This window comes from Phoca vitulina, unplaced genomic scaffold (assembly GCF_004348235.1).
Source record: "Phoca vitulina isolate PV1807 unplaced genomic scaffold, GSC_HSeal_1.0 scaffold76, whole genome shotgun sequence".
Classification (NCBI taxonomy): Eukaryota; Metazoa; Chordata; class Mammalia; order Carnivora; family Phocidae; genus Phoca; species Phoca vitulina.
In genome coordinates, this window is record NW_022589779.1 from 6,405,005 (window position 1) to 6,426,136 (window position 21,132).

Consider the following 21,132-nt stretch of genomic DNA (forward strand, 5'->3'; position numbering starts at 1 on the left):
GGTTCTAAAAATATGGTCTTTTGGGCCCAGACCCCAATTAGTTTCATGGGTTTCTTGAAAGTGTTACTTAGAAAAAGAGGCCAGCATAGTTTGGGAGTCTGACAGCCTGCTCTGAGGTGGTGAGAGTGCTTTACTATTCATGCAGGGCATCTTGGATTGAACAGCGCCTTTGGCACAGTTTATCATGGTGCATTATGACCTCTGTACCACGATTGTTGGCCTGTCGGCTTTTCCATCTGTCAGAGACGGCCACGAGCAGTTTGAGTGATCCTGCCCTTGTTTATCCTTTGTTCCTCCTTCCTCTTTTCTCTGCTTCCCACAGCTGTTCCACTGTCCTCTACTGGTTAGCTTCTCACCTGGGGACACTTTAAGTCCTTATTGAGTATCTGTCCTTAGGTAAAAGAAAACTCTGGAAAGCCTCTGCTCTTTTTTCTTCTAAAGAAGATTGGAGTCCACAATAGCCAAACTGTGGAAAGAGCCGAGATGTCCATCGACAGATGAATGGATAAAGCAGATGTGGTATATATATACAATGGGATATTATGCAGCCATCAAAAGGAATGAGATCTTGCCATTTGCAATGATGTGGATGGAACTGGAGTGTGTTATGCTGAGCGAAATAAGTCAATCAGAGAAAGACGTGTATCATATGACCTCACTGATATGAGGAATTCTTAATCTCAGGAAACAAACTGAGCGTTGCTGGATTAGTAGGGGGTGGGAGGGATGGGGTGGCTGGGTGATAGACATTGGGGAGGGTATGTGCTATGGTGAGCGCTGTGAATTGTGCAAGACTGTTGAATCACAGATCTGTACCTCTGAAACAAATAATACATTATATGTTAAAAAAAAAAAAAGAAGAAGATAGCAGGAGGGGAAGAACGAAGGGGGGGAAATCGGAGGGGGAGATGAACCATGAGAGACGATGGACTCTGAAAAACAAACTGAGGGTTCTAGAGGGGAGGGGGGTGGGAGGATGGGTTAGCCTGGTGATGGGTATTAAAGAGGGCACGTTCTGCATGGAGCACTGAGTGTTATACACAAACAATGAATCATGGAACACTACATCAAAAACTAATGATGTAATGTATGGTGATTAACATAACAATAAAAAAATAAGTAAAAAAAAATATTGTGTAAGTTTAAGGCAAAAAAAAAAAAGAAGATTGGAGAGGTCATCATTGTGTGTTGTGTCACAGTGTAGATCTGGTCTGTAGTGCCCCAACTGCCTAATCTGGGAAGTGGAGAGTTCATCATTCATCTTCTTTGTATATTTGGGCTGACAATTCTTTAGCTGGCTTTATCCATAGGTTAAAAAAGTAAATGTTACAAAGGATTTAATAGTGCAAATAATAATTTCAATGACATACAAAAAGGATACCTTGATGGCTGAATGAAAACCTATAGGGACAACTTGATCCTGAAGTTGGAGAGAGGAGATGGGGCAGCCCAAGTGTTTTTACTCTTTCCAGATCAGAGTTCTGGTTTTGTGAACCCTCTTATGGTTCATAAGCTGTATCTGCTGTAAAACAGTTTAAAAATCTTAGCACAAAACCTTCTCTAATAGGCTTCACAGTTGTCTCAGAATAATTTTCCTTAATTAGATATAATGGATTGTCTGATGAACTATATGACTCTCTATTTGGTCTGGCAGAGGTAATTAGCTATGAACAATTGTACTTGGCCATTTTTTTATTACGCTAGTGTGAGAATTATGTTTGCCGTTTGAAGAAACCTAAAGACTTTCCTGAAGTAAATACTGTATTTCCTTTCTTTTAAAACACCTATTTAAAATCAGAACACCTTCATTTGAGGTCTGCCACATCCCCCCACCTCCACTCCTAGCACTCACTGGCTGTATGATCCCAACAAATCATTCACGCTGTTTTCTCAGCTACAAAGTGGGGCTAATAATGATACTCACAGGTTTAAATGAAATAGTATCACAATATTGCATTTAATAAATAATGCTGTGGGCGCCTGGGTGGCTCAGTTGGTTAAGCGACTGCCTTCGGCTCAGGTCATGATCCTGGAGTCCCTGGATCGAGTCCCGCATCGGGCTCCCTGCTCAGCAGGGAGTCTGCTTCTCCCTCTGACCCTCACCCCTCTCATGCTCTCTCTCTCATTCTCTCTCTCAAATAAATAAATAAAATCTTTAAAAAATAAAAAAAAATAAATAATGCTGTATCATGTTCTTTATGAAAAAACAATAAGACTTGCCAGAGCTTGCAGAAGCAATATTTTTCAAACAGTGGGTTACAACCCATTACTGGGTCCTAAAAATCTATTTACTAGGTTGCGATGACCAGTTAAAAAAAAGAGCAAAATAGAATGGGACAGAAAACATGAGTATGCTCATAGGTGGTAAGGGCAGGTGTTTCACTGAAGGTTGTGAAGCGTATGTGTATGTATAAGGTTGTGATGTTTAATGTATTTTTTACTGTGCATGAAGGGCACTGATGTTTGAGAACCACTGGAGAAGGTGTACCTTTGAGCAATTTTATCCACTAGTTTTCTAGCTGCCTTCCTCTGAATTTGTATTGAAGCATAAATATCAATATTTTGAAGGCTTAGACCCACAGAATCTTAATCAGATATAATAACTAATAATTTTGAAAGCACAGTATTTCCCCCGTAGGCAGACACTGCTACCCACCTAATTGCCAGAGTCCTACATCGATTTCTTCCTTACTGCCATCTTGGGAGCTCTCTCATAAAACTCAGGGAAGCTGGCATATCTTCAGTTCCAAGGATAAAACCTGACAGGTCTAAGCCAATCATAATGGTTTCATTTTCCTTGATGGTGGTTAGTTTTGGAATGGACACATGACATAGTTCCTGCCATGAGATGGGAGGGCTGTTCTGGGGTGCTCCTGAGAATGGTTTCCTTGCAGATAAAAACAAGTCATAGGAACAGATTCCCTCCTTTTCTTCTTCCTCTAGGTGTATCGTTCAGTAAAGCCTGGGTGGGTGACAGACAACAAGGGAGCATTTGGGGACATCCCAGTGGATGGCAGAGCTGAAAGAATGAAATAATGTGTCTTTGATACGGTATCAAGTCCCAAATTTGACCCACGTGAAGCTGTTCTACAGCTACCTTTCACTTCTTTCTAATTGAGATAATACATATTCTTTGTGGCTTAATCCATTTTATGTCAGACTTTCCTGTTGCTTGCAGCTGGAAGTATCATAGCTAATACGCCCAGAATAGCATCTTGATTATGTTTTTAAGAAATGTAACCCCTGTCACTGCATATCCTTGGAATATTTTGACCTTTATCACATGGCCATTTACAATCTGAGAGCCAGGTGTGAGTCAGGAGGTTCTCTATCATCCTCTCCTAAATCATTATGCCTCACATTGTTTGGAGTCATCTCTCTACAGAGGATGTTGGTGTAGGTGTGTGAGGGAAAGAGATTCTTAAAGCTTCATGTAGGTATTGTGCTTTGTACTTTTTGAAATCATTTTATATCTATTTTTATTGAACATTAACTAAAACACCTATTACTGAACACCTGCATTTGGACATACAGTGGTAAGTATGATCAACATAGTTTGTCTTCACTGCGAACCTAAAATCAAGATATTCTCAGTAACTTTGTAAAGTAGGGCAACTTTTATGAAATTTATTATTTGGTGCATTTATTCATTAATTCACTATGTTTTTGATGAGATTCTGTGTACATGGCAGTATATCAGGGAATGCAACGATAAGCAAAACAGACATGACTCTTGCCTACTCTACTCAGAACTTAAAATCTAGCTTTTTTGTTTTTTTTTAAGATTTATTTATTTATTTGAGAGCTCGCTTGCTCTCTCATGGGAGTGGTGGGAGGGGCAGAGGGAGAGAAAGAATCCTTCAGCAGACTCCCTGCTAAGTGCAGAGCCCAACACGGGGCTTGATCCTCGGACCCTGAGATCATGACCTGAGCGGAAATCAAGAGCTATCAGCCTAACTTACTGACCCACCCAGGCACCCCTAAAATGTAGCTCTTCATGATCATTTTACAAGGTAGTAAATATTACTAATTCATTCACTCAATAAATATATATAAAATGCCTTCTGTATGCAGAGAAAACCGAAGCCAGAGGTAAAATGGCTTAACAAGCATGATATTAGTTACTAGTTACTGATAAAGCTCAATCAGGAACACAGAAATCTGTGATCTCAGTGACCTTCTCACTTGATCGCATTGTCCTTTAAACAATGCAAAGTACAATGAGAATTATTTCCTAAGAACACCTTCTCCAGTTTGTAAAAGAATTAGCATCAACATTGTCTTCTCAAACAAGGCATAGAAAGTTAAGCTGGAAAATTCCTCTGAACTTTAAACATAACATTTACTTTTATATCCCAGGGGACAAAAGTAGCTCAAATGTTTTTAGTTCAAAAGACTGGGGTTCCATCAAAATGTAAGGTTTGCAAATGAATAAATAGGAATATTAGGGTCCTTAGAGAAGAGTAAAAATTCTAGAGTAAAGAGTAAAAATTATGGAGGAAATAGCTATTCACTTTAAGTGGGTATTTGTCTATATTACATTTTCTCAAAGAGTCCATGTTTTCTATCTGCCTGTGCCATGGGAGTTCTGCAATTGTCTTGTTCATGCCTTCTCTTCAAATCTTTCTTTAGATTCCTTACTTTTGCTAAAGGATTCTTGACCTGGCTCTGTCTAATATCTTTGACTCAGATTCTGATTCAGAAGGACAGAAAGGATGCGTCAAGGCCATCAAATATAGAACATTTAATGCTCAAGGGGCTATAAGTTTCTAAGTTACATAAATTCTCATAATTTGGAAACAAGGTTAGAAAATACCACTTTCTGAAATGGTAACTAAAAAGCATCAATATACCATGTCATTAGTTACCTAGTGGAAATATTCCTGGGAAATAGCACATGTTAAGAAGGACAGTGATGGACAAAAGAACCAAAAATGTTGAATAAATCAAGGGAAAAAAGAAGCTAGGGAAAGTGGTAGGGGATCAGTAGAGAACATGAAATTAAGAAGATCACCTTGAACTCTGAGGTGAGTTGGTCATAGGAAGTAAAGGTGGTCCCAAGGAGGTCTTGCCTTTCTAATGTGCACATGGATTCCAGGTGGCTCTGGGAGGGCCAGAAATCCCTTGAGAAGGAGTTGACAGGGAAGCTGCCATTCAGTTGACTGTTTCTCTTGGAGTCATCTCTCCCTGCTCAGAATATGTATAGAATTTTGTCCTCTAATGGTATTGATAACATTCTACTTTGCAGTATAGTTATCAGTTGAATGAATGGCCTGCCTGGAATCCTTTAGACTGTATTCTAAAAGGATTGGTGCATTCTGAGTTCTATTCACATATTTATAGTTCCAAACATAATTCCTGGTACATGGCAGAGCGTCAGTGAATGTTCTTGAATGTTCAATCAATGAAATGGAACACAGGTGTGAGTGTGAATATAACTCAAGCATAGAGGGGAAAAGTGGAACCGCGTCATTCTATTTTTATTTCATTTAACTTCCTGAGTAGTTGTTGCTTCTGTTGTTTGCTCGTGGTTACCTTTCAATTTGGCAAATAATCAAATAGTGCAATACTGGAAAGCTAGTTTCCTAATGGAGGCAGAGAAATGTGAAAGAGAATGACAAAATGATCACCAGAGGAAAAGCCGTTATTGGAAACTCTTTCACATGGACCTCCTTGGGCAGGAGCATATGTGGGCAGACCAGACAGCATGAAGTGTTTTTATTATTTCTTTTTTGTTTGAATTACTTTTTTTGTTAATATAGTTACCATAGATTTCTTGGATATGTCCCTGGTTTTATATAAGGCAGAATATACACACACATTTCAGTTTGTACCCAGTGAGAAATATGACCATTTTTATAGAAAAATGAAATCAATGTTAAGGTTGCAAATAATTTTCTGCTTAAAAACAGTAGCACCAGTGTGTTTTTGCATAGCTGAGTTCTGAACCAACTGTGGAGAAGAAGAGCTTGGACCAAAATGCCCAAGCTTGAATCTTATCTCTACCTCTTAGTAGCTCTATGACAAGATACTTCACCTCTCTTGCCTAAGTTTCCTAATGATAATAGCTCTGCCTCACAGAGTCACTGTGAGGATTTAATGAGTTAATATGTGTTAAGTTGTTAGAACAGTGCCTAATGGAAAATAAGTGTAGCCACTACATTTTGTAGTATTAGCAAATACTGACCAAGAAAATACACAATAATAAAAGCTTTCATAAATTAAGTTATACTTTTAAATAAACTTATATCTTATTAATCAATGGCATTTATTTATACATTCAAAACAACAATACTGGATATTTATGAATATATGTGGATATATCACACATATATTGTGTATGTGTGTGTATATATGGCATTGTTTATTAAGTTTTCACATGAAACATAGTGAGTATATGAATTTGTGGCCCTTGAGGCATCCATGATATGTGTAGCCCTCAGCTTGGGAGCCACTGGCTTCTAAAATCTAAATGCTTGGGGCGCCTGGGTGGCTCAGTTGGTTAAGCGACTGCCTTCGGCTCAGGTCATGATCCTGGAGTCCCTGGATCGAGTCCCGCATCGGGCTCCCTGCTCGGCAGGGAGCCTGCTTCTCCCTCTGACCCTCCCCCATCTCATGTGCTCTCTCTCTCTCTCTCATTCTCTCTGTCTCAAATAAATAAATAAAATCTTTAAAAATAAAAATAAAAAAAAATAAAATAAAATCTAAATGCTCACTCTATATATCAGTCATGTAGATTAGTATAGATCCTTTTCCTTAAGGAAATTAGGCTGCAGCTGGTTAAGAATCAAGTCACACTTAAATGCAGTTAAAAATAACCAACCAAACTGGAACAATATCTCCCTTTGGCTAGTGGAGTCCACTCCATGATACCAGGGATCTCATGGATCTGATGGAGATTAGTGAAGGAAGAACCAAAGGCAATTCTGTGATTGGAGGTAATGTAGACAGAAGAGTGATTAAAAGCCTACAGCAACCCTGTGAGGAAGGTGGTATTATTGTTTCCTTTTATAGGTAAGAAAACTGAGACTCAGTTCAGTAACTTGCTGAAAGTCTTACAATAGAGCTGAGATTCAAATCTAAGACCGGCTGTCACCAGAGCACTATATTTTTATGCTATAGTCCTTCCAATAGTGGCCCTCATTTTAAGATAGCAGAATTCTTGTTGTATTTTTATTTTGCTTGATTCCCAGAACACACCACATTAATGACAGAGACAACAAAAGAATAAACATAGCCATTCATCATGGCAGCCAGCAGCAGGGAAGGTCTGGGATTTTCCATGAAATTCCTTATAGTTCACAGAGACTAAAATATAGGTTATTTGAATTAGTTACATGGGCACTGCTGGTCAGTAAAGATTAGGTGTAAAGATTGGGCCTGGTTAAATACCTGTGGGTAGGGAGGTAAAACATGAAGCATGAACCTAAGTCTCCACTGTAGAGTGGTGGTGATAGAGCTGATGAAGAGAGTGGTAAGAAAGAGGCCATTCCAAATGGTTTACTTTTCAAAGAAGGGAATGGAGGTGGAGAGAGAAAAACCCTATCAAGATCAAATAGTGCATGTCTAAAGGGCTATAAGGGAGGGGAAGGGAAGCAAGCTCACTCAGACACAAGGAAAAGAGGGAGGCTAATAGCTGAAACACATCAATCCTGGTGGAGGGGGAGCTTTGATGTAGTATAGAGCAGGGGAATATGGGAAGGACAGGTGACCCCTAATGATTGAATCTATTCTTTATCTTTTTTAGCTGTTCCATGTTCTAGGATGACATTTGGATGTCTAGTCTTAAGTTAGACCAGTTTCTTTTCTTTTTCTTTTTTTTAAGATATTTATCCCTTTTGCTGGCACCGCCTCTCTTCTACTATACCTCTTACTCCCCAGCCTGTTTTTGGGTTTTCTTCCTTTGATGATTCCAGAGGACACTCTCCTATTGCTTTATTTTATTAAATGTTATTCCTTGAGTGAGGTTTATTAAGCTCCTTCCCTTCACTTCAAGTCTTCTTGCTGAGTTCCTGATGACCCTGTAACAATAAGTGAAAATGAACTATTATTTATTGGACATCTACTATGTGTAAGGCACTGGGAAAACCATGTTCAATTAAACATAGTCCTTCCCTTAAAGAGTTGATATCCTCTCATAGAGGTGACTTTGTAAGAGGGGAAAACACAATTGCATATAATACAGTATAAGAATATAATATTAAGAATATACGCAATGCTGAATGTGAACCAGTCTTTCTCAAGAGCTTCCCCATGCCAGTGGAGTCTATTCCATCTTAGGGAAATTCCACCTGCCTGAGAGGTCAGTGTAGGTTATTACCTGGCAGCAGGGCAAATAGAAATGGATGAGTCAGGGACTGAGAATTGACACCACCTTTTCAGTGAACACAGGACTATATTGGCCCAGAGTTGGCCCCTGAGTCTCCCTGATCAGCCCTTTAGCTTTATGGAAGTGCAGAAGAAACAAAAGTTACAACATGTGAGATAATTATGCTTTCCCCTCATAAAGAGTAAATTTCTTAGTACTATCCACTTCTTATTTTTCTTAGATAGATTAAAATTGGGCAGGTTAGTCTCAAAAATTTTTTAGAAGAGGATTTAAGAAGAAAGTGGATGAAAATATGTCTGGAAGCTAGTTAGGAGATCATCTTGAAGAGAGTTCCTGGAGCCCAGCTCCTGATTGCTCAGGGAAGCGCCTGAGAATAATGAACAATAATGTGGGGACAGAAGAGACACTCATCACAGAGTATATCAACACAGAAGTGTTCTGAGCACCTGGATCCTCCCCACTAGGAACAGTTGACCCAGGAGATTTTGCAAACAGGAGGAACCAAAACTTGGCACCAACTTTGCCAAGAGATTAACTGATGCCAAGAGATTCAAAATGAGAATGCTTCAGAATAAAAATTTGCTAAATACTAGGAAGAATCAACTCAACTTTGGGAAGCCATCTGTCTAAATGTCATCTATTAAAGTATCTCCACGGATTGCAAAGTTAAGGAATGACACAGAGGAGGGATATTAAAATATTGTGTAAATATCCCCGTTGGAGTAGGATGTCAATGAAAAGTAACCAAAAGATTGACAGAAAAGAAATAGTTCTTGAAAAGACTGAGGGTCTTCTTTTCCTTTAGCTATCTTCCTTCCTCTTTTTTCTTTCCTTCCTCCCTTCCTCCCTCCCTCCCTCCCTCCCTTCCCCTCCCCTCCTCTTCCCGTCCCTTCAAATGGAAATTGGATTTCCTGAGATGGGAACTTGCAAAGTCTCCAAACTCCCCCAAGTAACAAGGTTGACTCATGATCCAGAAATATTAGGAAAGGGAAATTGGCCTCAGAAAGCCCTTGGTCTACTTGTGTATGGATAGGAGAATTGCTTCTGGGTTGTCTTAATAGAGGAAGTATATAAAATATGAATCAGCAAGGATAAAACTGGCTAAGGGCCAGGCATTGTTTTTATGCTTGCTATTCATGCTGAACTAGAAGAAACTGTGATTTAAAATTTTGGGGTGGTGGAGTTCCCAGAGTTATGAATGGCGTCATTTCAATTCAATAAATATTTATTGAATATCTGTGTCTATCAGCACTGTGGAGGTACACCAAAAATTCTAAGGTAAGATTCTTACTTGTATTCTTTGGCCAGATCTGGACTGTGATTCATGAATTAGATGAAAATGTGATGGGATTTTTGGATAAATAATAAAAGACACCCTTCAAGACCCTGTGATCATAAAGTTATTCACAGATAATTGAGAATTGATCTGATGTTTGAGAATCCAGAACTTGCTTGGTAGCACACGGAACACATTGAAGGCCCCCAAATCCCATCTCTAAAAGTTGTGTATTTTTCTTCTTGCTGTTTCTCAGATAGCAACTGGAATTTGGGGGTGGGTTGGGGAAGAGGGTTAGCTTGACGTCATGTATTAGGGAGAGAAGCCATTTCGAAATTGAGATCTTTGTTTACTGAGTATCTGGCTTTAACGAAACAGTATTTAATCCAAAGTGAAATTGATGGATTTCACAGATGCATTTACCCCTCTATAATTAAAAGATCAGTCCCATACAATTCTTTTCTTTAAAGATTATTCTATAATGTGAATAAACCATTCTCAGAAATGACAGCTTCTCTCTTCTGAAACCTTTCATCTCTTCCACAGCTGATTAAAAGGGCTGCTCATGGTCTTTTTCAGCTGCTCATAAGGAATAGAAAGCAAACCAGTGCAGTAGAGAGAGATGAATAAAGACTCCTTTGTTCCTGATCACGTGCCTGTAGAGAGAACACCACTGCCCTTGAGGCGCTCTCTTGAGTGGGTTCAGGATCTTCCCCCTTCCTGTAGCGGTCTGCGTGATTCTCTCACAGTGCGGCATGAAAAAGCAGCACTGTTCCCTCTGGGCTGTGCCCCCTCCATGGAAGCTGCTACTGCCACCTCCATTCCTCCTCACCCAGACAACAAACGGAAACTGCTCCCAGCACATTGTGCTTCGTTATTCCCGCTGCCTAGTGGAAACTTGTTTCAAAGAAAGTAACAAGGATTGCCTAGTGTTAAAAGGTTCAAAAAATTGAAATACATTTTGTAAAATAATTTGGCTACATTATCTGAATGTACATTATCTGCTTGGGGGAGTTGCAAAAGAATGGATGGGTATATTTGTCAGGGAGGGAAGGAGGCAGAGGAAAAGAAATCCATATATCTTCTCTCTTTGTGAGACATGACATGACTTAGTTTACCCATCATATCTGAATATCTGCCAAGAAAATGGATATGTTTGTTTTGATTTTCTAAACTTAAAAATTTCCTGGAAAAATAAGACATCTGGTCTTTGGAATCTTTTTCTCTCGTAATCTTAAAATTCTTATTTCTATAAATTTCCTTGTTCCTTTTCTTGAATACCTTCATGATCTAGCTTCCTGGTGGACTCCTTTTGGGTTTTTGATGTGCTGGTGATTTATTATCATTTGTAGCCCTGGTCCCTATGCAGAGCCTTGCACATACTAGATGCTTAACAAATGTTCCTTGAAAAAGTGAATGGATGGAAAAATGAAAAGATCACTATTAAATTGTTTAGTGGAAAATCTGAGGAGTAAGCCCCTCCTCTTAGAAATATTCTGGTCTTGATAACAGGCTCGAATATTAGGTTTCTCTGAAAAGAGCTGATTTCTCTTGGGCTACTACTGAGCTGGACTCCTGGAACATAAACTTTGGGAAAACATGCCATACGGTGGCCACTGGGGATAGGATAAGTGGAAAAATGGTCAGAATAAATTTGGTTCCATTTCTCTTCAGGAAAATCTTTGGCTCTTTAGCTGCCTACCTTGGACTTATGAGGCTGTTCATGATTCTTTGACTGTAAAGGAGAAAATAAAGGAAAATATTGAAGATCTAGTTTAATTCACTGAAGAAGGTGCTTATGGAAGTCCTAAATCTGGCCTTTATCAATAGGACCAGGCATGAAGGTGAAGATGGTAGGATACCATGTTAGCTGCCAATAATGCTTGTGTGCTGGGAAGAGGCATAGTCCCCAGTTACTCTTCTTTCCAGCAGCAGTGGGTATAGAGGGCAAAGTGACAATATTCTCTTTTCCAAGGTCACAACTAGGACAGAGGCCTGTATTAATTTTCTAGGGCTGCTATAACAAAATAACACAGACCGTCTGGCTTAAACAACAGAAATTTGTTTTTTCACAGTCTGGAGGCTAGAAGCCCAAGATCAAGGTGTTAGCAGGGTTGGTTTCTTCTGAGGCCTCTCTCCTTGGCATATAGATGGCTGTCTTTTCCTATATCTTCATATGGTTTTCTATCTGTACATGTCTGCATTCAAATTTCCTCCTTTTTAAGGATACCAGTTATTGGATAGGGCCCACCCTAATGACCTCCTTTAATGTAAATTCTCTCTTTAAAGGTCCTACTTCCGAGTACAGTCATATATATTCTGTGATACGGGGGATTAGGGCTTCAACATATGAATTTTGAGGGACACAGTTCATAACAAGGCAATTGCAGCCAGATCCTTGTTCTGTCATTGGATATAAGTTATTTTACTTCTGGAGGAAAATTAAGCTATAAAAAAAGAGAATAGATAACTACTAATTATAGGGAAGAGTAATCAGAGAGTTAGAGATATTGAAATAAACTAGCTAAAGGGCAATAATATAGCTGAATGTGATTAATTAAAACAAAACAAAAAAGCCACATTTCCCTACATTGGATGAAAAAGAGATTCCTAGCATGCAGGAAGATCAAGGAAAGTTTTCACTCAAACAGTATAAATCAGACATTCGTATTATTGCATCACTTGAGGCTTTTAAGAAATGAACAATTTGAAGGGTGAAGGAAATATAACAGTGTAGGAAAACAACTATGGAGAAAAGAAGAATCAAAATTGTTTAGTTCAGTGAAATCTTAGAGGTGAAAGAAGGCTCCATGATACGAAGAATGGTAGGCGTCGTAGTTAGGGCTGCTATAACAAATTATTATGGACTGGGTGGCTTCAACAACAAACCTTTATTTCTCACAGTCCTGGAGGCTGAGAAGATTAAGATCAAGGTGCTGGCAGATCTGGTGTCTTCCTGGATTGCAGATGGCAGTCTTCTTGTTGTGTTCTCACATGGCAACAACAGAGAGAAAAAGCTCTGTGTCTTCTCTTTTAAGGGCATTAATCCTATTCATGAGGGCTCTACCCTCGTGACCTAATTACCTTAAAGGCCCCACCTCCTAATACCATCACACTGGGGGTTAGGATTTCAACATATGCATTGTGTTTGGGGTGAGGGGAGCACAAACATTAAATTCATAAGAGTAGGGTTATACTGTGGGTTATTGGATAGTGTGGGCAGAGAAGGTGTCCATTTTCACCGATGTCAAAAGTTTCCTCTAAGAGATTAAAAAAGGAACAAGCACTTATCTGGATGGGATTTTTGTTGGATAGAAACTCAAGGGGCTTATCCTCAAGATGCCTTTAGAGAGAACTAATGATGTTGAATTTTGAGAATCTTAAACTGAAACACAATAGAGAGAGAAAAAGTTCACACCAAAAATCAAGAATAGGGAACCATTGCCTGTTAGGGCTAGAAGATATGCTGTGAATGTTCTGGACCAACTTTCTCCTTTTATAGGGACACATAGAGGTTTGGATTCCAAGGTCACTGAGCTAGTATGCAGAATTGCTGTTGCAGGTCTCATGTTTGCTCTTTTACTAAATTTCTTAAATGGGCTTAGGCAAGTTACTTAAACACATCATATTAAATATAGCTAGGGTAGTGTAGGAACTGCAGGAGGGTGTAATGAGAACTTAATGATTTAAAATATTGAGTCCTGTGTGATTGAAAATGTACATGAGTCCCATGTGGCTCAAAAATCCTTGCATTTTAAAAAGGTAATTAAAATGAAAATGTGAGCATGTGGCACTTTATTTAATGTTCTTTTTGTGGATCCAGAACTCAAGGGGAAAATCTGTGCTTTGACTGCTCAGAGCTCCCCATGTAATTGTGCTTTCACTGAAGCTATCTGGTCTTCTAGCGTGGAAGCAGAAAGCATAAGGTTATTTATTGCAAAAGACCTCCTATTGGTTCCTACTTTTTTTTCCTACATAGGATTGTTTTTCCATTTTGAGAAAGTTTTATGATAAGAAAAAAATTCATGTTCTTTTTTTCATGCAGAAGGGCCAGTACTTAAGCTATAAAAGAGAAACTTGTGCCATAGAACTTTGTCCATTTTAATAATTCGTCCTTCTATTATTATTCTCTTCTTCCTCAAATCTTGCTGTTGTTGAACAGCAGGATTGTGCTCTGTGATCTACTGGATGTATCTTTAAAATATACAGAACAATTTTATTGGTACAGATTTGAAAGTATATAGTGACATGCCTATTAAATTTTTGAATCATAATTTTAAAAGTAAGCTTATTAACTTAGATGTAAGAGACATGAAAGTCATATATTGAATTTATTCAGCTGAGGTTTGATAATGGTTCAAACTTTCCCACCTTAGAAATGATGGAATAAATCAAGTTAAATCTTTAAAAATGGTCCCCTGATTTTGAAAACCTAGACTATTTAACATACATATTCACAGACATTTAAAAAAAAGTCCCTCTTTCCTTTTCATTTGTACTCTTCTTAAGTAGTTGAATTCTGAAGATTTTAACCCTTTTCTATTTTTTTTATCCACTTTGTCATGCTTTCTTAGTTTCTTTAATTATTTAATCAGGAAGATGATGCTTCATTTTCTCTAGTGAGGAAACTGAGTATCTGAAATTCTGAGCTCAGTATTAATCAAGGTTGTTGCTTCCTGAATTTGTTGATGGGTAGGTGTGAGGTTGAGGGAAGGAGGTTACTTTTTTCTTTTTTTTTTAATTTTATTTTATTATGTTATGTTAATCACCATACATTACATCATTAGTTTTTGAGGTTACTTTTTTTCATTTTATGTTCTCATTTGTGGATTGAGGTTCCCAGAGGAGGCCTGAGGCAGGAGATTTGGGCTGATCAGGAGTCTTATCACCACAAAGACCTGATGGTTGGCGAAGGAGAGAAAGGAAGAGGATGGTGAGTGAAATCTGGGCACCAGAGCAGTGGGGTAAAGACTCAAACAATGAACTCCCTCAGCTTCTTGGGCAGTATCCTTCGAAGGCCAGGAATTCAACCTGAGGTAAGAGATTTGAGGAACCCTGACTCCATCCTAGCATGTTGGTTTACTGTCTTTGAGAGTAACTCTCCAAGGTGTGGCAATCTGGGAGATACTGTTCTTTTTTTTTTTTTTTTGCAAGGCAGGGAGAAGAACTGAGAGAGCAAGGACACCTTTTTGAAAGCTTTATAAGAATTGTAATTCTAATGGGGAGAGGAGCTTCTTCCACCCTCGGAATGCTCATCTGTTCGTTCATTCATTCATTCATTCATTCACACATGAAGCTATGAGGCAGACACTGTTTGGAATGCTAGAGAGACTAGCAGAACAAAACTTCAGCACTCACAGAGCTTACATACATGTATGACATAAATGTATGTCATATAGAAGAAGGGTTATAGACAAAAAGAGCACAGGATAAGGGGCTCAGAAGTGTGGTAGTGGGCGGTGGGCAGGAGTCACTATTACCTCAGAGCTCAGGGCAGACCCCTCTGATACAAGTCACCTGAAAGAAGTGTGGGAATGAGCTACATTGGCAGGCGGGGAAAAGCATCCCAGCGAGTGAGAGCACGCATGCACTTGGTGTGTGCAGGGAGCAACAAGGAAGTCAGTTTGCTGAATCACAGTGACTAGGGGTGGCGCTGGTGCAGGAGATGATAAAAGAAAGATGGAGTTGTGGGGCAGATAATGAGGGATCTTGTAGATTCTTGAAAGGAATTCTGTTTTGACTCTGAGTGAGATGGGAAGCCATTTGAGGGTTTTGATCAAAAGAGTGACATAATTTGACTTTTAAAAGGACCACTCTGATGACAGAGTGGGAGAATAATTCTAGAAGGGTGTGGGTGGAAGCAGGAAGCCTAGTTGGGAGATGATTGCAATAATCCAGCAAAAAATGATGGCAGCTTGGACCAGGGTGGTAAGGGCAGGAGTGTAAGAAGTGGTAGGTGTCTGGATCTATCTGAAGATAGAGTCAAAAAGCTGGGCAGATGGTTTGGATGCCTGGTGTGAGAGGCAGAGAGGAGGCAAGGATGACTCTCAAGTTTGGGACTGCCCATCACTGAGAATGGGAAGTGGTATGAAGAGCAGGTTTGGGTTAGTTTTAGGAAACAGTGTGATGTGACTCTCAGATACCTAAGGGGAGGTGCTGACAAGGCAGTTGGATAGAGGAGTGTGGGGTTCAGTGGAGAGGTTTGTGCTGAAAACCTTAATTTAGGAGCTGTTAGTGTATAGGTGGTATTTAAAGGCAAGAGGCAGTAATGAGAGGAACAGCAGGGCATTTGGCAATGGCAAGGAAGTAGCAGCTTGGCAAGGGATCAAAAAACAGCTGTGGATTAAGGCTTCTGGCAGCATGTGAGGGAAACAAAGTCAATAGCCTATGAAGAAAAGCAATGACCAACAAGGAGAGTGGATGACCTTGCAAAGGAAAGGCGAGCTGGCCAATCTGTGGGGTTGGGGGCCAGGGACATAGCTTGGTGAAGGCTCAGATCAAGGATACTTTTTGTTGCAATTGTAATTTTTACCAAAAATACGTGCCTGTTTTGTCAGACAGGTGCGGCCTGGTAAGGTAACAGATACACTTTCACCGTCCTTGAATGACAAACCTACTTGTGTTTTAGGTAATAAGCTTGAAGTCTTCTATTTCCCGATGGAGTGTAAGGTCCTTAAGAGAAGATACCATGTTCTAATTCATTTTTATATTCTTCATGGAGCCTAGAAGACTTTGTCTATGGTAGATGTTCAACAAATACTTGCTGAATGAATTAATTAGAAAATTATCCAAACTTTTAGAAATCTCCTGAAGGTGCTTAGAGAGCCATCAGCATGAGGATTAGCTTGCTGGTCTCTTCCGGACAAATGGCATGCTTTGCTTGGAAAAGGTCCTGAGCATGTCAAAGTAGGAGACTCTTTTGAAATCAATTACTGTGGGGTGTCTTCTTAGGAATGATCTTTAAAAAACTAAGAAATTATAGGGTGTTTGGCTGCTTGTTTAACAGGATTTGTCCCCGAGTAAAAGTTTTGCTGTGTGTTATGGCAGAATTATTCAAAAACGATATGCTTAAGTTGAGGTTTCTAAGTAGGCTCTTGTAAAAACAGGCAATTACTTGCTCTAGCAGTTAATTGCATGCACAGATGGGTACTTGTGTTACCAATTACTCATTTGCACTTGTGATTACCATTTGCATTAATTCATGAAATCTAGGGGAATTCTTAGGTTCTAAGAAAGGTTTTAGGCATTTAAAAAACATATTACTGCCATTAGAGGAGACCAGAGGGGAAATAGCTGAACATAAAACTCTATTCCAATGGCTACATTTAAAGAACACTTTTTGAAGCTCATGGTTGCTGAGGGTTAGAGGTTTACCTGACTATCTTGTTTAAATTGTTTCCATTTACTCTGTCAGCTTAAAAAAAATGGAAAAGATAAAGAAAACAGCATTTCAGCTTTCCTCATTTTATATTTTTCTTGTAGTAATGGTCTCTGTCAAACTGTTTCTACTTTGATGTTTTTTTTTTTTTTTGGTAGAAATAAAAGAATTTCTTTTTTTTCCTCAAAGGCACTCAACTTAAAATTCTTTGAAATAACTTGAAATCACAGATCTGGAGAAAGAGTGGATAAAAATCCTGAATCCTGCAAAGTTGTGGTGACTTGTCAAGGAGAACTGCATTTGAGGTGGTTATCATGACAACCCCCTGCTATGATAAATAAACGCTGAATAGAAACAGAAGATGAAAGGAATTCCCTTCCCCATCAAAACTACCCTTAAGACCTATTTTTTCAAGATAATTATCAAATATTCTGCTATGAACAGCCTGAAATTAATGCTTTATGAGGAAAAAATATCCTATGCTAATATGTTCTCATGTAATATGCCAATTTTTAGTACTGAAAGGGAATTAACCTACCAAACTTTCTCTCTTATGGAAGCTACAAAGAACTTTTACGTTAAAATCCCTTAAAGGCACTTTGCAGGATTTACTGTTTTATTTTTTAATCGTCCAAAACATTTTGGGGAAAGAAGACAGGGAGTAAACCCATTCCATAAAAGCAGTTTAGTTGATGGAACAATGGATTGAAAGCCTAGAGACCCTTGCATGTTCCTTTGGCTTAGGGATATGGAGTATAGGAGTGAAGGTAGTTAGCCTGAGACCCTCTGAAAGATCTAGCATAATCCTTGATTTGGAAGATTCCCAGTGATGATTGGGGCAGTTCTTGTAGTTTCTTGTTGTAGTCCATTCTTGTGCATACTCCTCCTGAATCAAGGAGAGCCAAACCTATGGAGCATTGTATCAGTTAGAATAGGCTAAATAATGCTGCAGTAACAAACAGTTCCCAGATCTTAGCAGCCTAAAACAACAAAGATTTACTTCTCCCTTATGCTATATGTTCTTTGTATTTTCACACCTGGGAGTGGGGACTCTGTTCATCAGAGTCACTCTAGGATCTAAATAGATGGAACAGTCTCTATCACAAAGACTTCTGGTCACTGTACCAGACAGATAAGAGAGGTCTTGCATCATCAGCTAAATGCTCCTTTTTGAAGGTAAATTATTACCCTCTGCTCACAAGTCATTGACCATAACTAGTCACATGACTCCACACACCATAAGGGGGCCAGAAAATGTAATCTACCCTGTGTCTGGCAATAGGGTAAACCAGAAATATTTGCCAAACTGCGCTAACAACCATTCCGACTGACTTTAGATTTAAGTGGACCCCAAAGGATGTTCTTTAATTGGTTCCAGGAGCCACAGAACTGTCATCTGTAGTCAGACTGGTACCCATGCGCTGCCTGCTTTTTAGGTGATTTTTCTTACATCAAATATTCTCCTAGTAGGCTAACTATACTATGGTACTGAATGCTATATGGTGCAAATTTTTTTAACGACCGTGATGGAAGATAGATTTTAAATAACGATAGGGCCACTTCTTAGGAATTTCTGAGACATTTGAGAAGAAATCCAACTTTATCATTTGTGATTGCATATACGATTTCCAGCATTCTAAAGCCCTCCATTAAAGCATTTAAAATTATTTGGTCTCTGGAGTACCTGGGCTGTTTCGCATGGGCAGGAGTCATCTTTTCACATTCTATTCTAGTTTTGAGGCAGTTAGGCTTTTTGTTTTGGGAAATGTCAGCAGATCAAGAATTGTGCTGATCGAAGACTCAGAGGAAAACCGAATTGCTCAATTTGTTAGCCTAACCAGCTCAAAAATAGAAAAATTTAGGAGAAAATAGATGAGAGAAAGGGGAGGGATAAACTAACATTTATTCTTTACAGTTTCTTCCTTTTAAAGAATTGCATTTTAGCCTTGGCAACAATGTTTATTCAACAAGGTAGATGGATAATGGAATAAAAAAGATTTGAGCTGATTTCAGTATTTATCTCTGTTTTCTCCTCACAGAGGACCTAGTGATTATGCCAACTGGTATGGCTATGGTAATATGGTCCATTTCTTTTCATTCTTTTGGTGTGGTCTAAGAGATCCTCTTTTAGCTTTATCATCTTTAGTCTAAGTCTTAATCTTTGTTTAAGTAGTTCTGAAAGTGCATTTTGATCACTGGGCTTCCATAATTAATTTCTATGAAAGCCTTTACTCCCTTCCAGTATGAATTGCAAATTCTGACTGTGGATACACAGTGCTGCATCTCTCTTTTCCTACTCTGAACTTGATTTCCTCTCCTGCCCCAGCAGCTGCTTGCTCTTTGGAATTCATATTCTATATTCTGGGGGGATCAGTGTTCTTTCTTATGCCTGTGGTATTGGTAGACATTTAGACCCCTTTTCCCGGGAAGAATCACTTCCCACTTGAAATGGATGCTGAAATCCGGTTTCTCATTTTCATACAGCTGTGATACTTCCCTGTTTGGTCTACAGGGATTGCTTAAACATCCCCTGGTAAAGTGGTTCCAGATGAGACCATTTGTTTATTGATCATTATAGTTTGTGTTACAGTAACATTTTCAAAATAATTATCCATTTGCATTTCTGCCACTGCTACTTATTAGCTATACCACATTAACAGAATTATCAAGATTTCTCTTTTCTAAAAAAAAGGACCCCTCGTGCACTGTTAGTGGGAATGCAAATTGGTGTAGCCCCTGTGGAAAGCAGTATGGAGGTTCCTCAAAAATTGAAAATGGAATTACCATATGATCTAGTAATTCCACTACTAGGTATTTTATCCAACGAAAACAAAAACACTAATTTGAAAAGATATATGCATCCCTATGTTTATTGCAGCATTATTTACAATAGCCAAGATATGGAAGCACCCCAAGTGTCCATCAGTAGATGAATGAATAAAGAAGATGTGGCATGTATATATAATGGAATATTACTCAGTCGTAAGAAACAATGTAATCTTGCCATTTGCAACAACATGGATTGACTTAGAGGGTATAATGCTAAGTGAAATAAGGCAGTCACAGAAAGACAAATATCATATGACTTCACTCATGTGTGGAATTTAAGAAACCAAACAAATGAGCAAACAAAGGAAAAAAGAGACAAATTAAAAAAAAGCCCACCCTAGGCTCTTAAATACAAACTGGTGGTTGCCAAAGGGGAGAGGTGCATGGGGGGGGGTGGGCAAAATACAAAAAGATTAAGAGTACACTTATCCTGATGAGCACTGTGTAACGTATAGAATTGTTGAATCATTCTATTGTAACACCTGGAACTAATATAACACTGTATGTTAATTATAAATAAATAAAAAATAAATATATATACATAAAATATTTATTTTGAATAAAAAACCAAAATATTTCTCCTTTCCAAAATCTGTAAAAACCATTCAGTCGGATTTAAAACAAAAGTTGCCAAGTTTGCTAGTACTAGTAAGTAACCTACATGGCACTGTGTGCATGAATGAATGCCTAAAAAAATTCATGTTTTTGATGGTAGAGGTGATTATATTGCAGAAAACCATCATGCATAAACTAGTTCCCCATTTTACTTGGTGGTCTGCTTTAATGAACACTTGCACTGCAGAAAATTGAGGCTGTCTCCTGTCAGAGAAAGAAGTCACAGAATTATGGATGGTGAGAATTGGAAAAGACAGATTTTTTTTCAAACATATAGCTATGAAACCCTTTCTCTAAGGGGAAATCTAATACAGCAATCCGATATGTAAACAGATATGGACTTGCCGATTGTAGCTAAAGTGTGGTGATGGGAATGGGGTCCTAAGTCCCATGTAGTTTTCTCCAATCTCTACACCCAGACTTCCATTGTGCACAATTTGAAAACCACTGATGCCCAGTCCCATTTTTCTAGACAGAAATCCAGAGCCCAGAGAAGGTATGTGACTTCCTCAGCTTTGTGGTGGAGCCAGTACCATACCCGGGTCTTTTCGTTGCCTACTTTGCCCTTTTTTATTAAAATGTGGTCTCTTAGCAGTCAGAGAGTGTTTTGTGTAGAGAAGAAGGGAATGAACACTTTGTGTTATTACTATTGCTACTGAAAGAAAAACCTGAAGAAAATACCTTTTGAGGTCCTTAAAGATTTTT